Source organism: Pongo pygmaeus, chromosome 9 (assembly GCF_028885625.2).
Source record: "Pongo pygmaeus isolate AG05252 chromosome 9, NHGRI_mPonPyg2-v2.0_pri, whole genome shotgun sequence".
NCBI lineage: Eukaryota > Metazoa > Chordata > Mammalia > Primates > Hominidae > Pongo > Pongo pygmaeus.
In genome coordinates, this window is record NC_072382.2 from 57,253,683 (window position 1) to 57,272,094 (window position 18,412).

Consider the following 18,412-nt stretch of genomic DNA (forward strand, 5'->3'; position numbering starts at 1 on the left):
TAGCATGAGGCAGAAGAATGGAAGCATAAGAGGAAAGACATAAAATTATGAAAATTCACAACTAACAAATATAAAGAACAAATGACATTAAATAGATAGAGAAATAAGAGTGCTGAACTCTTTACATTGTGTAAAAGAAATCAATTGGTCCACTTGTTCATACTGACAAATTAAAATGAAATATAAGTGTATTATTCAGAGATGATAATATTTAAAAAAAATGTAAACTATAGCAAGTGGTGGCCTCTGGAGAATAGGATTCAAGGACACTTTGACCTTGAATTCACTTCTCTGCCATTTGTAAAGAAAATGTACACCTGAATGCATTATTACCTTGATAAAGAAAACACCAGCTGCTAAAATACCACCACTTTGATAAAGAAAACACCCCTGTCTGCACTGAAACACTGTGCATAATGACCACATCTCCCTTTGCTTCTTTCTATTGGATCATTTCTTTCATTGGATCATTGGATCATTTTTATTGGATCATTCCAGTGCAGCACAAACAGGCTATCCCATCTCCTGGCTTAAATCATCACCCTAGTCCACATTCTCCTCCATCCATGCATCCATGACCTGGTTTCTCTTATTTCCTTTAGAGAAAATCTCTTCAGAAGAGTTTTCTATACTCATTATCTTAAGTTTCTCACCACCAATTAACTCTCTTTCTCTTTCTGTCATATCTTTTCAAATTTTTACCTCTTTCTTTTAGCTACTTCATTAAATTTACTTTTTGTGTTTGAAAATTTATTTTGAAAATAATAGTACACTCACATATATCAAACAAATTCTTTTCCTGCATATATTGTGACACCCTATTCCAGATCCTCAAAATCCCATGCACTCTCCTCAAAGACAAATATATTGAAGAAGTTTTCTGAATATTTGAAATAGTTTCTAATTAAAATAACTTAAATGAAGGGAAGTCATATGAAATAAGACTAGAAAATTTTAATATTTATACTAAATAAAAATAAACAACAAATATCATGAAGTAGAGAAAGATATTCTATGCGTGCTACTTACATTTTATAAGAAAAGTAAGTTGATCCACTTGATAATACTAATAAATGCAAAACATAAATATAAGCTTACTATTCACAGCTAATAATCATTATCAAATAAGAATGGAAAGTATAGCAAGTGGTGGCTTTTCGAGAAAGAGACTCAGAAGACTTTCACTTTTTATGCACTTCTCTGTCATTGGAATGAAAGTATACATATGAATGCAATAACCACTGTGACTTAAAAATATATGAAAGAAAAAGGTCAATTGTGGTCAGGCCATGGTGAGCCTTGGATGACATTCTGATACACCTTTTTCTTCATTTATAAAGCCCCACAATACACTCTTACATTGCTTGACATTGAATCTAGGCTCACGGTGGACATTTAAAGGTCTACAACAACAATTGATTACAGGGAGATGGGCCACGTGGGATGGGATGGGAGAGGCTGGCAGTCCAGACTGCAGGAGTTCCAAATGGAGTCAAGCAGACCTTTCTACTGATCTGTTTACCCATAATGAGTTGGGATTGCTTGCAGATGAAATTAAAATCAATGGCAAACGTAGACAAAGTTTTTGTCTGTGCTAGAAAGGTTAAAGGATCAAGCAGATGGAAAATACATCCTAGTCACTGGGATCATGCCCACCCCTCTAGGAGAAGGGAAGAGCACAGTTATGACTGGGCTGTGCAGGCTCTGACCATGCACCTGCATGTCACCTCTTTTGCCTGTATGAGGCAGCCTTCCCAAGGACCGACTTTTGGAGTGAAAGAAGGAGCCATGGGTAGTGGATATGCCCTGGTCATCCCCATGGAAGAGTTCAACCTTCACTTGACTGGAGATATCCATGCCATCACAGTTGCCAATAATTTACCAGCTGCTGTCATCGACCCAAGGATTCTGCATGAAAATGCACAGACAAGGCTCTGTATAATCGGCTGATTCATTTAATGAATGGTGTCAGAGAATTTTCAGAAATTCTCTGATTACTCGACTAAAAAAAACTGGGAATAAATAAGATGGATCAAAGCACACTGACAGAAGAGGAAGTGAGTAAATTTGCCTGTCTCGACACCGACCCTTCCACCATCGCATGGCAGAGAGTATTGAATAAAAATGACCGATTTCTACAAAAAAATAGATGTTGGCATGGATACAGTGATCTACACTGCCGGTGGGAATGTAAACAAGTACAACTACTATGGAAAATACTGTGGAGATTCCTCAAAGAACAAAAAGTAGAACTACCATTTGATCTGGCAATCCCACTACTGGGTATCTACCCAGAGGAAAAGAAGTCATTTTACAAAAAAGATACTTGCACACACATGTTTATAGCAGCACAATTCACAATTGCAAAAACGTGGAACCAACCAAAATGCCCATCAATCAACAACTGGGCAAAGAAACTAATATTATATATTAGTTTATATATATTAGTATATATATAATATATTAGTATATTATATATATATACTAATATATATTAGTATATATAATATATTAGTATATAATATATATATACTAATATATAGTATATATATAATATATTAGTATATAATATATATATACTAATATATATGTATATATATATTATATACTTATATATATAATATATTAGTATATAATATATATATACTAATATATATTAGTATATATATAATATATTAGTATATAATATATATACTAATATATATTAGTATATATATAATATATTAGTATATAATATATATACTAATATATATTAGTATATATATAATATATTAGTATATAATATATATACTAATATATATTAGTATATATTATATATTATATAATATATTAATATATAATAACATATATATTATATATAATATATAATATATATGATGGAATACTACTCAGCCATAAAAAGGAATGAATTAATGGCATTCTCAGCAACCTGGATGAGATTGGAGACTATTATTCAAAGTGAAGTGACTCAGGAATGGGAAACCAAACATTGTATGTTCTCACTGATATGTGGAAACTAAGCTATGAGGATGCAAAGGCATAAGAATGACACAATGGACTTTGGGGACTCAGGGAGAAAGGGTGGGAAGGGGATGAGGGATAAAAGACTATAAATTGGGTGCAGAGTATACTGCTCGGGTGATGGGTGCACCAAAATCTCACAGATTTGGTTTCATTGCATCTTTCATCAAAACTGTCAAAGCACCAGTCACCTCCAAATCATCAGTGTCACAGGTTGCCTGGTTTTGTCATAGATCACCACTAAAGAACTTACTCATGTAACCAAACACCACTTGTTCCCCAATAACCTATGGAAATAAAAAAATTTAATTAAAAAGATACAAACGACTGATTTCTACAACAAATAACCATCAGGCAGGCAAATACAGAGAAAGGCTCCTCCTGGCAAACGCTGTTTGACATCGTGGTGGCCAGCGAGATAATGGTGGTGCTGGCCCTTACGAACAGCCTCTCAGACATGAAGACATGGCTGGGAAGGATGGTGGTGGCCAGTGACAAAACCGGGCAGCCTGTAACACTGATGATTTGGGGGTGACTGGTGCTTTGACAGTTTTGATGAAAGTTGCAATGAAACCAAATCTGATGCAGACCCTGGAACAGACACCTGTATTCATGCACATGCGCCCTTTTGCTAACATCACCCATGGCAATTCTTCAGTGTTCGCTGATAAAATTGCCCTGAAACTGGTTGGTGAAGAAGGATTTGTAGTGACTGAAGCTGGCTTTGGTGCTGATATTGAAATGGAGAAAATTTTCAACAACAAGTGCCAAGCTTCCAGCTTGGTGCCCAGTGTGGTCGTGTTGGTGGCAACGGTGCAAGCTCTGAAGATGCACAGTGGTGGGCCAAGTGTAACTGCTGGTGTTCCTCTTAAGAAAGAACATAAAGAAAAGAACGTCCAGTTGGTGGCAGATGGCTGCTGTAACCTCCAGCAGCAAATTCAGATTGCTCAGCTATTTGGGGTTCCCGTTATGGTGACTCTGAAGGTCTTCAAGATCCACACCGGTGCTGAGATTGACTTGGTGTGTGAGCTCACAAAACGGGCTGGTGCCTTTGATGCAGTCCCTTGCTATCACTGGTCAGTTGGTAGAAAACGGTTGGTGGACTTGGCTTGGGCTGTGAGAGAAGCTGCAAGTAAAGAAGCTGATTCCATTTCCCTTATGATGTTCAGCTTCCAATTGTGGAAAAGATAAGAACCATGGCCCTGGCTGCCTATGGAGCCAAAGATATCGAACTCTCTCCTGAGGCACAAACCAAAATAGATTGTTAACACTCAACAGGGTTTCAGAAATTTGCCCATCTGCATGGCAAGGACCCACCTTTCTCTGTCTCACCAACCTGACAAAAAAAAGTGTGCCAAGGGACTTCATTGTACCTCTCAGTGATGTCAAGGCCAGCATAGGTGCTGGGTTCATTGGCCCTTTGGTTAGAACGATGAGCATCGTGCCAGGACTGCCAGTTGGCCCTGCTTTCATGACATAGAAAGCAGGAAATCTTGATATGGAAACAGAACAAATTAAAGGCTTGTTCTAAGTGAACAAGCCTCTCATAGGAATTGATTCAGGTTCCTGAAACAGACTCCTCCTTGCCTTTTTGCTGCAGTTAGAGAAGAAACTGAATTTTAAAAATGTCCTTTATGCAATGTTGGAGAAATGGTGAAATAGGCCAAGGATTTCTTCTTCATTGAAGGTGTATTCTATTCACAACAGAGTATAGTGTTCAGCAAAAGGACCTTCACCAAGTCTGAAAATAACTAATTTACTTGTTTCAATAGAGTTTACATTATTTCTACTGCTTACACTTTAGAATGTTTATTTTATGGGACTAAGGGATTAAAAGAGTGTGAACTACAAGGTAACACTTTCCACTCTCGAGTTTTTTTTCCATTTTTTTTATTATACGTTAAGTTTTAGGGTACATGTGTACAACATGCAGGTTAGTTACATATGTATACATGTGCCATGTTGGTATGCTGAACCCAGTAACTCATCATTTAACATTAGGTATATCTCCAAATGCTATCCCTCCCCCCTCCCCCCACCCCACAACAGGCCCCTGTGTGTGATGTTCCCCACCCTGTATCCATGTGTTCTCATTGTTCAATTCCCACCTATGAGTGAGAACATGCGGTGTTTGGTTTTTTGTCCTTGCGATAATTTGCTGAGAATGATGGTTTCCAGCTTCATCCATGTCCCTACAAAGGACATGAACTCATCATTTTTATGGCTGCATAGTATTCCATGGTATACATGTGCCACATTTTCTTAATCCAGTCTATCATTGTTGGACATTTGGGTTGGTTCCAAGTCTTTGCTATTGTGAATACTGTCACAATAAACATACATGTGCATGTGTCTTTATAGCAGCATGATTTATAGTCCTTTGGGTATATACCCAGTAACGGGATGGCTGGGTCAAATGGTATTTCTAGTTCTAGATCCCTGAGGAATTGCCACACTGACTTCCACAATGGTTGAACTAGTTTACAGTCCCACCAACAGTGTAAAAGTGTTCCTCCTTCTCCACATCCTCTGCAGCACCTGTTGTTTCCTGACTTTTTAATGATCACCATTCTAACTGGTGTGAGATGGTATCTCATTGTGGTTTTGATTTGCATTTCTCTGATGGCCAGTGATGATGAGCATTTTTTCATGTGTCTTTTGGCTACAAAAATGTCTTCTTTTGAGAAGTGTCTGTTCATATCCTTCGCCCACTTTTTGATGGGGTTGTTTGTTTTTTTCTTGTAAATTTGTTAGAGTTCATTGTAGATTCTGGATATTAGCCCTTTGTCAGATGAGTAGATTGCAAAAATTTTCTCCCATTCTGTAGGTTGCCTGTTCACTCTGATGGTAGTTTCTTTTGCTGTGCAGAAGCTCTTTAGTTTAATTAGATCTCATTTGTCAATTTTGGCTTTTGTTGCCATTGCTTTTGGTGTTTTAGACATGAAGCCTTTGCCCATGCCTATGTCCTGAATGGTACTGCCTAGGTTTTCTTCTAGGGTTTTTATGGTTTTAGGTCCAACATTTAAGTCTTTCATCCATCTCGAATTAATTTTTGTATAAGGTGTAAGGAAGGGATCCAGTTTCAGCTTTCTACATATGGCTAGCCAGTTTTCCCAGCACCATTTATTTAAAAGGGAATCGTTTCCCCATTGCTTGTTTTTGTCATGTTTGTCAAAGATTAGATGGTTGTAGATATGCGGCATTACTTCTGAGGGCTCTGTTCTGTTCCATTGGTCTATATCTCTGTTTGGGTACCAGTACCATGCTGTTTTGGTTACTGTAGCCTTGTAGTATAGTTTGAAGTCAGGTAGCATGATGCCTCCAGCTTTGTTCTTTTGGCTTAGGATTGACTTGGCAATGCAGGCTCTTTTTTGGTTCCATATGAACTTTAAACTCTTGAGTTTTCTACTTTGTCTTTGAACAGAAAATAATCATGGACCTAGAAAACCAAACCCACACACACACACACACAAGAGTGAGATCAAGCCATTGCGAGCCCTGAAAGACCCTATGATCTACTTTAGTTTTTAGTTATAAAGCCTCACAAAACAAGTTCACGTTGCTTGATATTGACACCTAGGCCCATAATACATTGTAAAAGTTCAGAACAGCAATTACTTACAGGAAGTTGAATGAGATGGGATATGATGAGAGTGGCAGATATGTATTAATAATGGGACAGAGGCCAAGAAACATCTCAGTTAGGGATCGTGGCTCAAACAGCTCTGGCTTCTGATTTGCCTGCAGTCTTCATACAGTAAATCACAGGCTGTCTGCATCTTCATAAACCTGTGTTGGTTGCCAGTTCTCATTCCAGCTCTTGCAGGCATCTCCTAAATGACACAACACAGAATAGTGCTCTGAAGTCACGGGATCCCAGAAAGGCTCTACCACTTTAGCAAGGGGCAGCTCTTCATCTTTGGATAGAAGAAGGAGGAAAGGTAAGGGTATGTACCAAGAACTCTCTTCTTTCCACAGCAAGTTATTGTTTCTGCTATAAGTTCACAAACCTGTGTTTCCACCTTGGGGTTCTGCATACAGAAGGTCATAAGTTTCCTTCAAGAAAAGGCAGGAGACATGAAGCTCCCTTCTAGAAACTGAGTGCTGGCAGCCCAGACTGTGGGAGTTTCAAATGGGGTCAGCAGACCTTCCTCCCTCTGATCCGTCTCTCCATATCATCCCCTTTATTCCAACTATTCAATCTGCTTTCATGGAGATAATGATGCTTTTTAAATTCATTTAAGGAGCAAGGGGATATGCAGGCATTCCTTCCTACAGCTGAACTGTGGTTAAGGGGTCTTATTATTTTACTTACTTTTCAAAGTTATTCTTCTTTGCCTATCTGGAAAGGTCTAAGGAAGAAACAGATGGTCTGAAATGAAATAAATGAGGAGTGTTTCATAAGGGGACTATGTACAAAGATGGGCAGGGTTAAGGGGAAAAGACAATGCCTAGGGAAGCACCCTAAATGGCAATGGTGGAGCACTACTTCCTCTCCTAAGCTTAAAGGGACAGGGAAGGAGCAGTTACCATTGAGAGCATAGCCATAGCTGTAGCTGTAGAGTTGGGAGAGGATGAGCAGGCAGGTGGAGAAGCCCTGCATCACCAACACACAGCCACAAAGGCAGAGGCCCAGGAGGTGAAAATTCCAAATCACTCCCCTCCTGCCTTCCAGTCTCCTACCAGTGTCTCTCAGTGTCTCAGTTCAACCAGAAACCAAAAGGATGGTTTCTGATGAGGTACAGAGAAGCCACCCTCTTGGGATGTCAAACAAAGTAGAGAAGATTGGGAAGCAAATCCTCATGGCAAATTAAACTATCCCTCTCACTTTCTTATATCTTCCTCCTACCTCGTGGGGTTTTCTGTCTAAATCTCATTGAATCATGTCTCATTTCAGCTCTATCAGAGTTTTTTTTATGTTTGGAAATTTTTTATGTTTGGAAATTCTTTCTCTATTGTCAATTTTATGGAGAAATACCTGCATTTATCAAAAATGCCTAGGAAATGAAATGTAACTTTAAAAAGAGAAAACATATTCCTTTTTGTTAGCATGTACGTTTGGCTGCTCTAAAAGAGACACAAAGTAGGAATATCTTAAACAAGAAAGTACAGTTGTCCCTCCACGTCAGTAGGTTCTGAATCCACAGATTCAACAAACCACAGGTAGAATATATTCCAAAAAAAGGAGGACAGGGTAGCTGTGTAGGTACTGAACAGGTACAGACTTTTCTTTCTTGTCATTATTTCCTAAACAATACCATATAACAATTATTTACACAGCACTTACATTTTAATAGGTATTATAAGTGATCTAGAAATAATTTAAAGTATAAAGGAGAAAGTTCATAGGTTATATTCAAATACTACATCATCTTCTATAAGGAAATTGAGTATGGGCAGATTTTGGTGTGTGCAGGGGTTCTAGAACAAATCCCCTGTGGATACCCAGGAGTGACTGTATTTAAGACCTGAGCTGAAGGCTCCAAGGCATTAGACATTAGGACTCCAAAAATTGCTGCTCCCTAATGTCTAGAGAGTTGCCCTCATTCTTGTGGTCCTACTGCCTGCCAACCACCTCAGCATTCCAGCCTGATGGAGAAGGAAGAGGGGAAGGGAAGGCTATGCTCCTTCTAATGATCCCATGAGCCAGGACTTGCTTACATTACATCTGCTCACTTCCCATTGCCCAGAACCTGGTCATATGATGTCACCCAGCATCCAGGAAAACTGGGATGTGGGTCCTTGTGCTGCTTTTAAATGCTCAGAATTGTTGTGTGACTGAAAAGGAAAATGGATATTGGGGCAATGGAGTAGACTCTAAAGCTCCTGATTGTCTCAGATTCTGTGCTTATGTCAAGATTTTTCAGGATCTCCTCAAAAATAACGATTGATGAAGCAGAGAATAGTAGAGAAGTCTCATGCAGGGCTCCATGGACCAGGGGCTTATACTGGGTCTGCTCTTCCTGGTGTGATCTCAGGAAGATCCTTTGATTCTTTAAGCCTCAGCAGCTTCTTAACGTCATAGGAGGATATTACAATAGATGGTCTTTGAGGAACACGTGCTAAATGTTGGCAATACTACAGTGAACCAGAACAGGCATAGCTTAGTTTTTATGGAGCTTCAGGTTTCATGAGGAAGACAAATATATCATGTCCTAAAAACAGATGGACAAACTTTTAATCTTAACTGTCTTCAATGTGGTTAACAAAGGTTCTAGTTTTCCATTAATTTCCTTTTCAGGACAATGAAGGCTGTGGCAGCTTGTATCTCTAAGAGAGCTCAGGATGGATGCATCCACTCCTGATGCTCCTCTGTACTCCCAGAGGAGGGTGTGTCTTCTTTCCACCTGGAGGCCTCCAGCCGCTGTGCATCCTTGGCATTCCAGAGCAAAGGCAGCCTTTGTGATGCAGAAAGGAGCTCCTCCATTTGTTCGTAATTGGTTTTCACTCAACTCTATTTGGTTCCCTATTTGATTTGCTTTTCATTCTCTATCTGGAGTTTGTTTAGGTTAGCTTTTTTTTTTTTCCAATCCAAACTTTTGACTGCCAACTTGGGTTAAATTTGAGAGTCACTCCTCTGCCTTCCCCCTCTATCATGTATAACAGACATACAGTGGTGCTGGGTCCAAAGGGGTGGTGAAAAGGGTAGACCTTGAGGCAGCTCTGCTGGGTCCAAATCCACACTGTGTAAGGCCAGGGACAAATAACTCACTCTTTTTGTGCTCTAATTGCATTCTCTGCCATGTAGGAATAATACTAACTCTTACCTCCTAGCCTCTTGAGAGCATTAAGACAATCCCTAATAAACTCTCAATCAGCTACTGTTTTTCAGCCAGATATGAGCTAGTCCTGTTTCACCAGTTGAAATCTACATGAACATCTCTTTTTGCATTCCAAGCACTGAACTCCTATTTCCCCTCATGGACTCCTCTCATACAAATGTTTGCATCAACAGAGAAAGTCTACCAAAGATCTCCTATGAGATAGAATCAAGTAGTTTTGCACTGTGTACACCCAGCAGAATACTTAGGAGTCCTCCAAAGATATTGCCACATATCAATTACCTCTTTCAGCGGCACTCAAGACCTCACCCGCGCTTACTCTTTCCTCTTCTATATCGCTGAGCAGTTCAGCTCAGACCACACCCTACCCCAACACTGTGTACAAAAGAGAGTCTAGGTGCTCAGCAAAGCCACACTGAGTCCTCATTTCAAAGGCACATCAGTGGTCAACTTCGGGTATTTGGGCACATATCAATAATGCCTTTTAACACAGACAGAACAAATAAAATTCTGATGAATGAAATTTTTACATCTCATTATATGTGTGTGTTCTAATGCCTTTGTGTTTTTATTTTTATTTTCCTTTTAATCCAAAGCTATCACTACCATTAGGCTCTTCATTCATGCATTTATTCACTGAATGAATATTTACACAAAACACAGTGTGCTTCACATGGAGCTAGGCACCGGGGATATAAAAGTGCTCCTCTCTGTAATGACGGATGCACACTGAGCCATTTCTAGCTCACCAGGCCCAGTCATCAATTCAATCAGAAACCAGGAGGTAAAGAATCCCACTGATGAAATACATAGAAGCTACCCTCCTGGAATGCCAACCAGAGTAGAAAAGGATGGAAAGGCATTCCTCAAGGCAATGAGACTACCCCTCCCACCTTCTTATATCCATCTATTTCCTGGGTTTTTCTCTATCTAAATGACATTGGATCATGTCTCATCTAAGCTCCTTCAATGTTGTTTTTTTTTCTCTGTTTGCATCTTCTTTCTCTAGTGTCAATTTTATAGACAAAGACCCACATTCATAAAAAATGACTAAATTGTAAGTAATTTTAAAAATGGAAAACATGTTTCTTCTGGTTAGAGTAGCTTACTTGTTCTAATACAGACCCAAAGTAAAAATATCTTAAACAAAAAAATATAGCGGGTCCTCCTTATCCGTGGGTTCCACATTCAGGATTCACCAAATTGCAAATCATATGTTCAGAAGAGGAAAAAAAAAAAAGATAACTGCATCCATACTGAACAGGTACAGAATTTTTTCCTTTCCCTGTTCTCTAAAAAATACGGTATAACAGACACTTAAAATGGCATTTATATTGTATTAGGTATTGTGAGAAAACTGGAAATTATTTAAAGTATACAGGAGAATGTGCGTAGGTTATCCAAAAATATCACACCATTTTATGTGAAGAAATTGAGCACCTGCATATTTTAGTGTAGGGTCCAAGAATCAATCCCCTGTGGATATGCAGGATTGTATTTTAAACTTCAGCTGGAGGCTCCAAGGCATCATACATTAAGACTCCAAAAACTACTGCACCCCAATCCCTAGAGAGTTGCCCTCATCCCAATGTGGTCCCAGGCACATCAACATTTCAACCTGATGAAAAAGGAAGAGGAGAAGGAGAGGCAATGCTCCTTCTATTGATCCTATGGACCAGGACTTGCTTACATCACTTCCTCTCATCTCGCGTTGGGCAGCATATAGCTACATGGTCTCATCGAGCACCAAGGAAAACTGGGATGTGAGTCCCTCTGCTGCTTTTAAACTCTCAGAATTGTATGTGACAGAAGAGGAGAAGGGAGATTGCTGCAATGTAGCGGTCCCTACAGCCCCTGATTGTCTCTCAGATCTGTGCTCACATCAAGAATTTTTTTTAAGAGTTCCCCAGAAATACTGAATGATGGGGCAGAGAAGAGAAGGGAAGCCTCAGACAGGTTCCAGGACACCAAAGGTTGATATGGGCCTGCTTTTCATGGTGTGAGCTCAGAAAAATAATTTTGACTCTTTGTGTCTCAGCTTTTTCTTATGTTAAATGAGGATATTACAGTAGATGGTCTTTAAGGAATACATGCTAAATGTTGTCAATGCTACAGTGAACAAAAACAGGCATGGCTTAGTCTTTATGGAGCTTCAGTTTCCATAAGGAAGACAAATATTTCAAGAGTTATATAGGGTATATCAAATGCATACCCTAAATATAGACTGTTAAGTGCCTTGAGTGGGGATCACAGAGGTACTGGTTTTCCTCCCATTTTCTTTTCTGGGCAACCAAGGCTGTGCAAGCTTGTCTCTCTAAGAGAGTTCATGATGGATGCATTCAGTCTTTGATCCCTCTCTCCACCTCCGCAGGAGGAAGGGTCCTCTGTACACTTGGAGGCCTCCTGCGCCTGTGAGCTCTCTGGATTCCAGAGCAATGGCTGCATTTCAGGCAGAAAAGGGCTCCTAGATTCTGCTATCTGTTCCTAATTCACTTTGACCCAATTCTTTCTTGTTCCTTATTTAATTGGCTTCTTTTCTCTGTTCCTGGAATTTGCTCATGCTTTTTTTTCATGCACAATTTGACTGTCATCTTGGATTTAACTGGGAGTTACTTTGCTACCCACTCCAATTCATGTATAAGTGATACACAGTAGTGCTGGGTCCAAAGGGCTGGTCAAAAATGTGGACCCTGAGGCAGCCTTGCTGGGTTCTAATCCACACTATGTAAGACTAGGAACAAATAACTCATCTGTTTTGTACTCCAATTCCATTCTCTCCAAAATGAGAACAACACTGATTCTTACCTCACAGGCCTTTGAAAGGATTAAAAAAGATAGTACCAGGTAAAATCTCAATCCGCGGCTGTTATTCACCCGGATGGGAGTTATACCCTCTCTCTAGTGGAAAGCTGTATGAGTACCTCTCTCTACATTCCAAACTCTGCACTTTTTCAACTTCCCCTTATAGACTCCTCACAGAAAAGCTTTTATTAGCAAAGAAAACTCTGCTAAAGATCTCCTGAGAGAAGGAATGGAGTAGGTTTGTATTACACACACCACAGCACATCACTTAGTAGTCCTCCATAGATTCTCCCCTAATTCAAATACCTCTTTTCAGTGGCACTCAGATCTCACCCTCATCCTCTTCCTCCTCTATTTTGCTGTGCTGTCATATTACAGGTTCCCTGGTAAAATTCTTCATCTCCTTCCATTCCAATTCCATTTTCATTTCTACTGTAAGGATGTTTTCCTGCATCACAGGCCGATATGCCCAGTGCCATTAGCACCAAGTGCTGCCTGTCCATCCTGTGGCCCACCACCTGGTATTACTGCAGCCATGTGGGATCCCTGTCAATGATCGTGTGTGCCCTTCTCTGGGCCCTATCCCTGCTGCTGAAACTCCCGGAGGGTTACTACTGTGCTGTATGTGTGCCACATTTTCTTTATCCAATTAACTATGGATAGGCATATTGATTTCATGTCTTTGCTATTGTGAATAGAATTGCAATGAACATACAAGTGCAGGTGTCCTTTTAGTAGAGTGATTTATTTTCTTTTGGATATATACCCAGTAGTGAGATTACTGAATCAAATCGTAGTTCTAAGTTATTTGGGAAATCTCCAAACTGCTTTCCACAGTGGCTGAACTAATTTACATATCCTCCAATAACATATAAGCATTCTCTTTTCTCTGCAGCCTCACCAGCATCTGTTGTTTTTTGCTGGAGTGCAACAGCATGATCTCGGCTCACTGCAACCTCCACCTCCCAGGTTCAAGCGATTCTGTACCTCAGCTTCCTGAGTAGCTAGGATTACAGGCACTCACCACCATGCCCAGCTAATTTTTGTATTTTCAGTAGAGACGGGGTTTCATCATCTTGGCCAGGCTGGTCTTGAACTCCTGATCTCATAATCCACCCACCTCAACCTCCCAAAGTGTTGGGATTACAGGCGTGAGCTACCGCACCTGGCCAGTTTTTTGACTTTTTAATAACAGCCATTCTGACTGGTGTGAGATGGTATCTCATTGCGGTTTTGATTTATAATTTTCTGATGATTTGTGATGTGGAGCATTGTTTTATACTTTTGTTGGCTGCTTGTAAATCTTATGAGAAGTGTCTATTCATGTCTTTTGCCCATTTTTTCACACAGCTATTTGGTTTTCGCTTGTTGAATTGCTTAAGTTCCTTATAGATTCTGGATATTAGACTTTAGTCAGATGTGTAGTTTGTGAATATTTTCTCCCATTCTGTAGGTTGGCTGTTTAATCTGTTGCTAGTTTCTTTTGCTGTGCAGAAGCTCTTTAATTAGGTTCCACTTGTCCATTTTTGTTTTTGTTGCAATTGCTTATTATAACTTACTAATAAATTATTTCCCAAGGCTGATGTCCAGAATGATGTGTTTCTTAGGTTTTCTTCTATGATTATTACAGTTTGAGGTTTTACATTTAAATATGTAATCCATCTTGAGTTAATTTCTGTATATGGTAACAGGTAAGGATCCAGTTTCATTCCTCCACATATAGCTAGCCAGCTATCTCAGCACCATTTATTGAATAAGGAGTCCTTTTCCCATTGCTTATTTCTGACAATACTGTGGAAGATCTGATGGTGATAGGTGTGCAGCTTTATTTCTGCATTCTATATTCTGTTCCATTGGTCTGTGTGTCTGTTTTTATACCAGTTCCATGCTGTTTTGGTTACTCTAGGCTTATAGTATAGTTTGAAGTCAGGTAATGTAATGCATGCAGCTTTGTTCTTTTTCCTTAGGATTTATTTGGCCATTTGGACTCTTTTTTGGTTCCTTATGAATTTTAGAATAACTTTTTATAAATTATTTTTATTTTCTGTGAAAAATAATGTTGGTAGTTTGATAAAAATAGTGTTAAACTTGTAGATTATTTTGGCAGTATTGGCATTTTAACACTATTGATTCTTCCAACCCATGAGAATGAAAGTACTTTCCACTTGTTTGTGTCATCTATGATTTCTTTTAGCAGTGTTTTGTAGATCTCCTCATAGACAGCTCTCATATCTTTGGTTAGATGTATTCCTAGGTTTAATTTAATTTTTCATGGCTATTGTAAAGGGGATTGCATTCTTGATTTAGCTCTCAGTTTGAACATTGTTGATATATAGAAATGCTACTAATTTTTGTAAATTGATTATGTGTCTCGAAACTTTACTAAAGTCATTTATCAGTTCTAGGAGCCTTTTGGCAGAGTTTTTAGGGTCATCTAGATATAGAATCATATCATTCTCAAAGAGAGATAGTTTGACTTCTTCTTTTCCTATTTGGATGCTCTTTATTTCTTTCTCTTGCCTAATTGCTCTGGCTAGCACTTCCACTACTATGTTCAATAGGAGTGGTGAGAGTGGGCATTGTCTTGTTCTGGTTCTCAAGGGGAATGCTACCAGTTTTTGCCCATTAGCATGATGTTGTCTGTGGTTTTGTAATAGATGGCTCTTATTATTTTGAGGTATGGTCCCTCAATGCCCAGTTTCTTGAGGGTTTTTATCATGAAGGGATGTTGAATTTTATCAAAACCTTACCCACATCTATTGAAATGATCATATAGTTTTTGTTTTGAATTATGCTTATGTGGTGAATCACATTTGTTGATTTGTGTATATTGAACAAGCCCTGCACCCCAGGAATGAAGCCTACTTGATCATGGTAAATTAACTTTTTGATGTGCTGCTGGATATAGTTTGCTAGTATTTTGTTGAGGATTTTTGTTTGCTAGTATTTCGTTGAGGATTTTCGTGTCTATGTTCTTCAGGATGTTGGCATGTTGTTTTCCTTTTTCATTTGTCTCTGCCAGGTTTGGATATTGGTTTGATACTGGCTTCATAGAATAAGTTGGGGAGGAGTCTCCTCAATGTTTTTGGAACAGTTTCAGTACAATTCGTACCCACTCTTTTTGTACATCTGGTACAATTCAGCTGTAAATCATTAGACAGATGATCAAGGCAGAAAACTAACAAAGAAATTCTGGACTTAAACTGGACACTTGACCAAGTGGACCTAATAGAGATATACAGAATACTCCACCTATCAACCATGGAATATACATTCTTCCTGTCTACACATAGAACATACTTTAGGATTAAACACATGCTTGGCCATAAAGTCACTAGGGATTTTTTGGTTGGTAGGCTTTTTTATTACCACTTCAATTGTGGAACTCAATATTGTTCTGTTCAGGATTTCAATTTCTTCCTGATTCAGTCTTGGGAAAGTGTGTGTTTCCAGGAATTTACTCATTTCCTCTAGATTTTCTAGTTGTTGTGCATAGAGGTATTCATAATAATCTCTGTGGATCTTTTGTTTTTCTGTGGGATCAGTTGTACTGTCACCTTTGTAGTTGCCAATTATGAACATTTGGATCTTCTCTCTTTTCTTTGTTAATCAAGCTTGTGGTCTATTGATCTTGTTAACCCTTTCAAACACAAAGTTTTTGTTGTTGTTGATGCTTTGTATGGATTTTTGGGTCTCAATTTTGTTCAGTTCTGCTTTGATTTTAGATATTTCTTTTCTTCCACTGGCTTTAGGATTAGTTTGTTCTGGTTTTCCTAGGTCTTTTAGGTGTAATGTTGGATTGTTAATTTTAGATCTTTCTAACTTTCAAGGTAGGGGTTTAGCACTACACTTTCCTCTTAATGCTGCTTTTGTTCCATCCCAAAGATTTTGGTATATTGTGTTTCTGCTTTCATTTATTTCAAAGCAATTTTTGATATCTGCCTTAATTTCATTGTTCACCCAAAGGTCATTCAAGAGCAAGTTGTTTAATTTCCATGTAATCATGTAGTTTTGAGAGATCTTCTAGGTATTAATTTCTATTTTTATTCCACTGTGGTCTGAGAGTATCGCTAGTATTTCAATTTGTTTGAATTTATTGAAACTTTCTTTATGGCCAAGCATGTGGTTAATCCTAAAGTATGTTCTATGTGTAGATTAGAAGAATGTATATTCCATGATTGATAGGTGGAGTGTTCTGTAGATCTCTATTAGGTCCAATTGGTCAAGTGTCCAGTTTAAATCCAGAATTTGTTAGTTTTCTGACTCAGTGATCTGCCTAATGATGACAGTGGAGTGTTGAAGTTCCCCACTGTTATTGTGTGGCTGTCTAAATCTTTTTGTAGGTCCAGAAGTACTTGTTTTATGAATCTGGATATTCCAATGTTGGGTACATACATATTTAGGATAGTTAAGTCCTCTTGTTGAATTGAACCCTTTGTTATTTTGTAATGCCCTTCTTTGTCCTTTCTTACTGTTGGTGATGTAAAGTCTGTTTTATCTGATATTAGAGTAGTTACCACTGTTCTTTTTTGTTTTTCATTTACATGGTAGACCTTTCTCAAACCCTTTACTTTGAGGATATGGGTGTCATTATGTGTGAGATGGCTCACTTGAAGACAGCAAATGAATGGGTCTTTTTCAATCTAACTTGCCACTCTGTTTCTTTAAAGTGGGACACTTAGACCATTGTTAATTTAAGACCTTTCTAACTTTTGAGGTAGTTGTTTAGCACTATAAATTTTCCTCTTAATGCTGCTTTTGTTGCATCCCAGAGATTTTGGTATGTTTTGTCTTTGTGTTCATTTATTTCAAATAATTTTTTGATATCTGCCTTAATTTCATTGTTTACCCAAAGGTCATTCAGGAGCAAGTTGTGGGCATTTCGATCATTTACATACAAGTGTATTTGGGGCATTTAGACTATTTACATACAAGGTTAGTATTGATATGTGATATTTTGATCTTGTCATTAAGTTGTTAGCTGGTTGCTTTGTAGTTTCTATTGCGTGGTTGCTTTACAGAGTCTGTGGGCTATGTGCTTAAGCGCGTTTTTTGTGGTAGCATGTATCATTTTTTTGTTTCCATATTTAGAACTCCCGTAAGGATCTCTTGTAAGGCTAGCCTAGTGGCAAAAAAATTCCCCTAGCACTTGCCTATATGGAAAATATTTTCTTTCTCCCTTGCTTATGAAGCTTAGTTTGGTGGGATATGAAATTCTTGGTTGAAATTTCTTTAAGAATGTTGAAAAAAGATCCCCAATCTCTCCTAGCTTATAATATTTCTGCTGAGAAGCCCACAGTTATCCTGATTGGGTTCCCTTTGCATGTGACCTGACCTTTTCTTTTTGCTGCCTTTAAGATTTCTTTGGCATTGATATTTGGACAATCTGGTGACTATATGCCTTGATGATGTTTGTTTTGTATAGTATCTTGCAAGTGTTCTCCGGATTTCTTATATCTGGCTGTTTACCTCTCTAGCCAGATTAGGGAAATTTTCTTATTTTCTCAAATATTTTTTCCAGGTTCTTTACTTTTTCTCCTTCTCTGTCAGGAAGGCCTATAATTTATAGGTTTGGTCACTTTCCATAATCTCACATTTCTTGAAGACTTTGTTCACTTTATAAAATTCTTTTTTCTTTATTTTTTATCTAACAGGTTAGTTGAAAAGAGCAGTCTTCAAGCTCTGAAATCCTTTTATCTGCTTAGTCTAGTCTATAGATAAAGCTTTCAATTATATTTTGAAAATCCTTAAGTGAGATTTTCAATTCCAGAAGTTCTGATTGATTTCTTCTTAGGATGTTTATCTCT

The 18,412-nt window shown here is 38.4% G+C and overlaps 1 pseudogene; it reads left to right on the forward strand.

The window, feature by feature from the left end:
- The first annotated feature begins 1,448 nt into the window (after positions 1-1,448).
- LOC129008631 (monofunctional C1-tetrahydrofolate synthase, mitochondrial-like) lies at positions 1,449-4,552 on the forward strand (annotated as a pseudogene).
- The last annotated feature ends 13,860 nt before the right edge of the window (positions 4,553-18,412 follow it).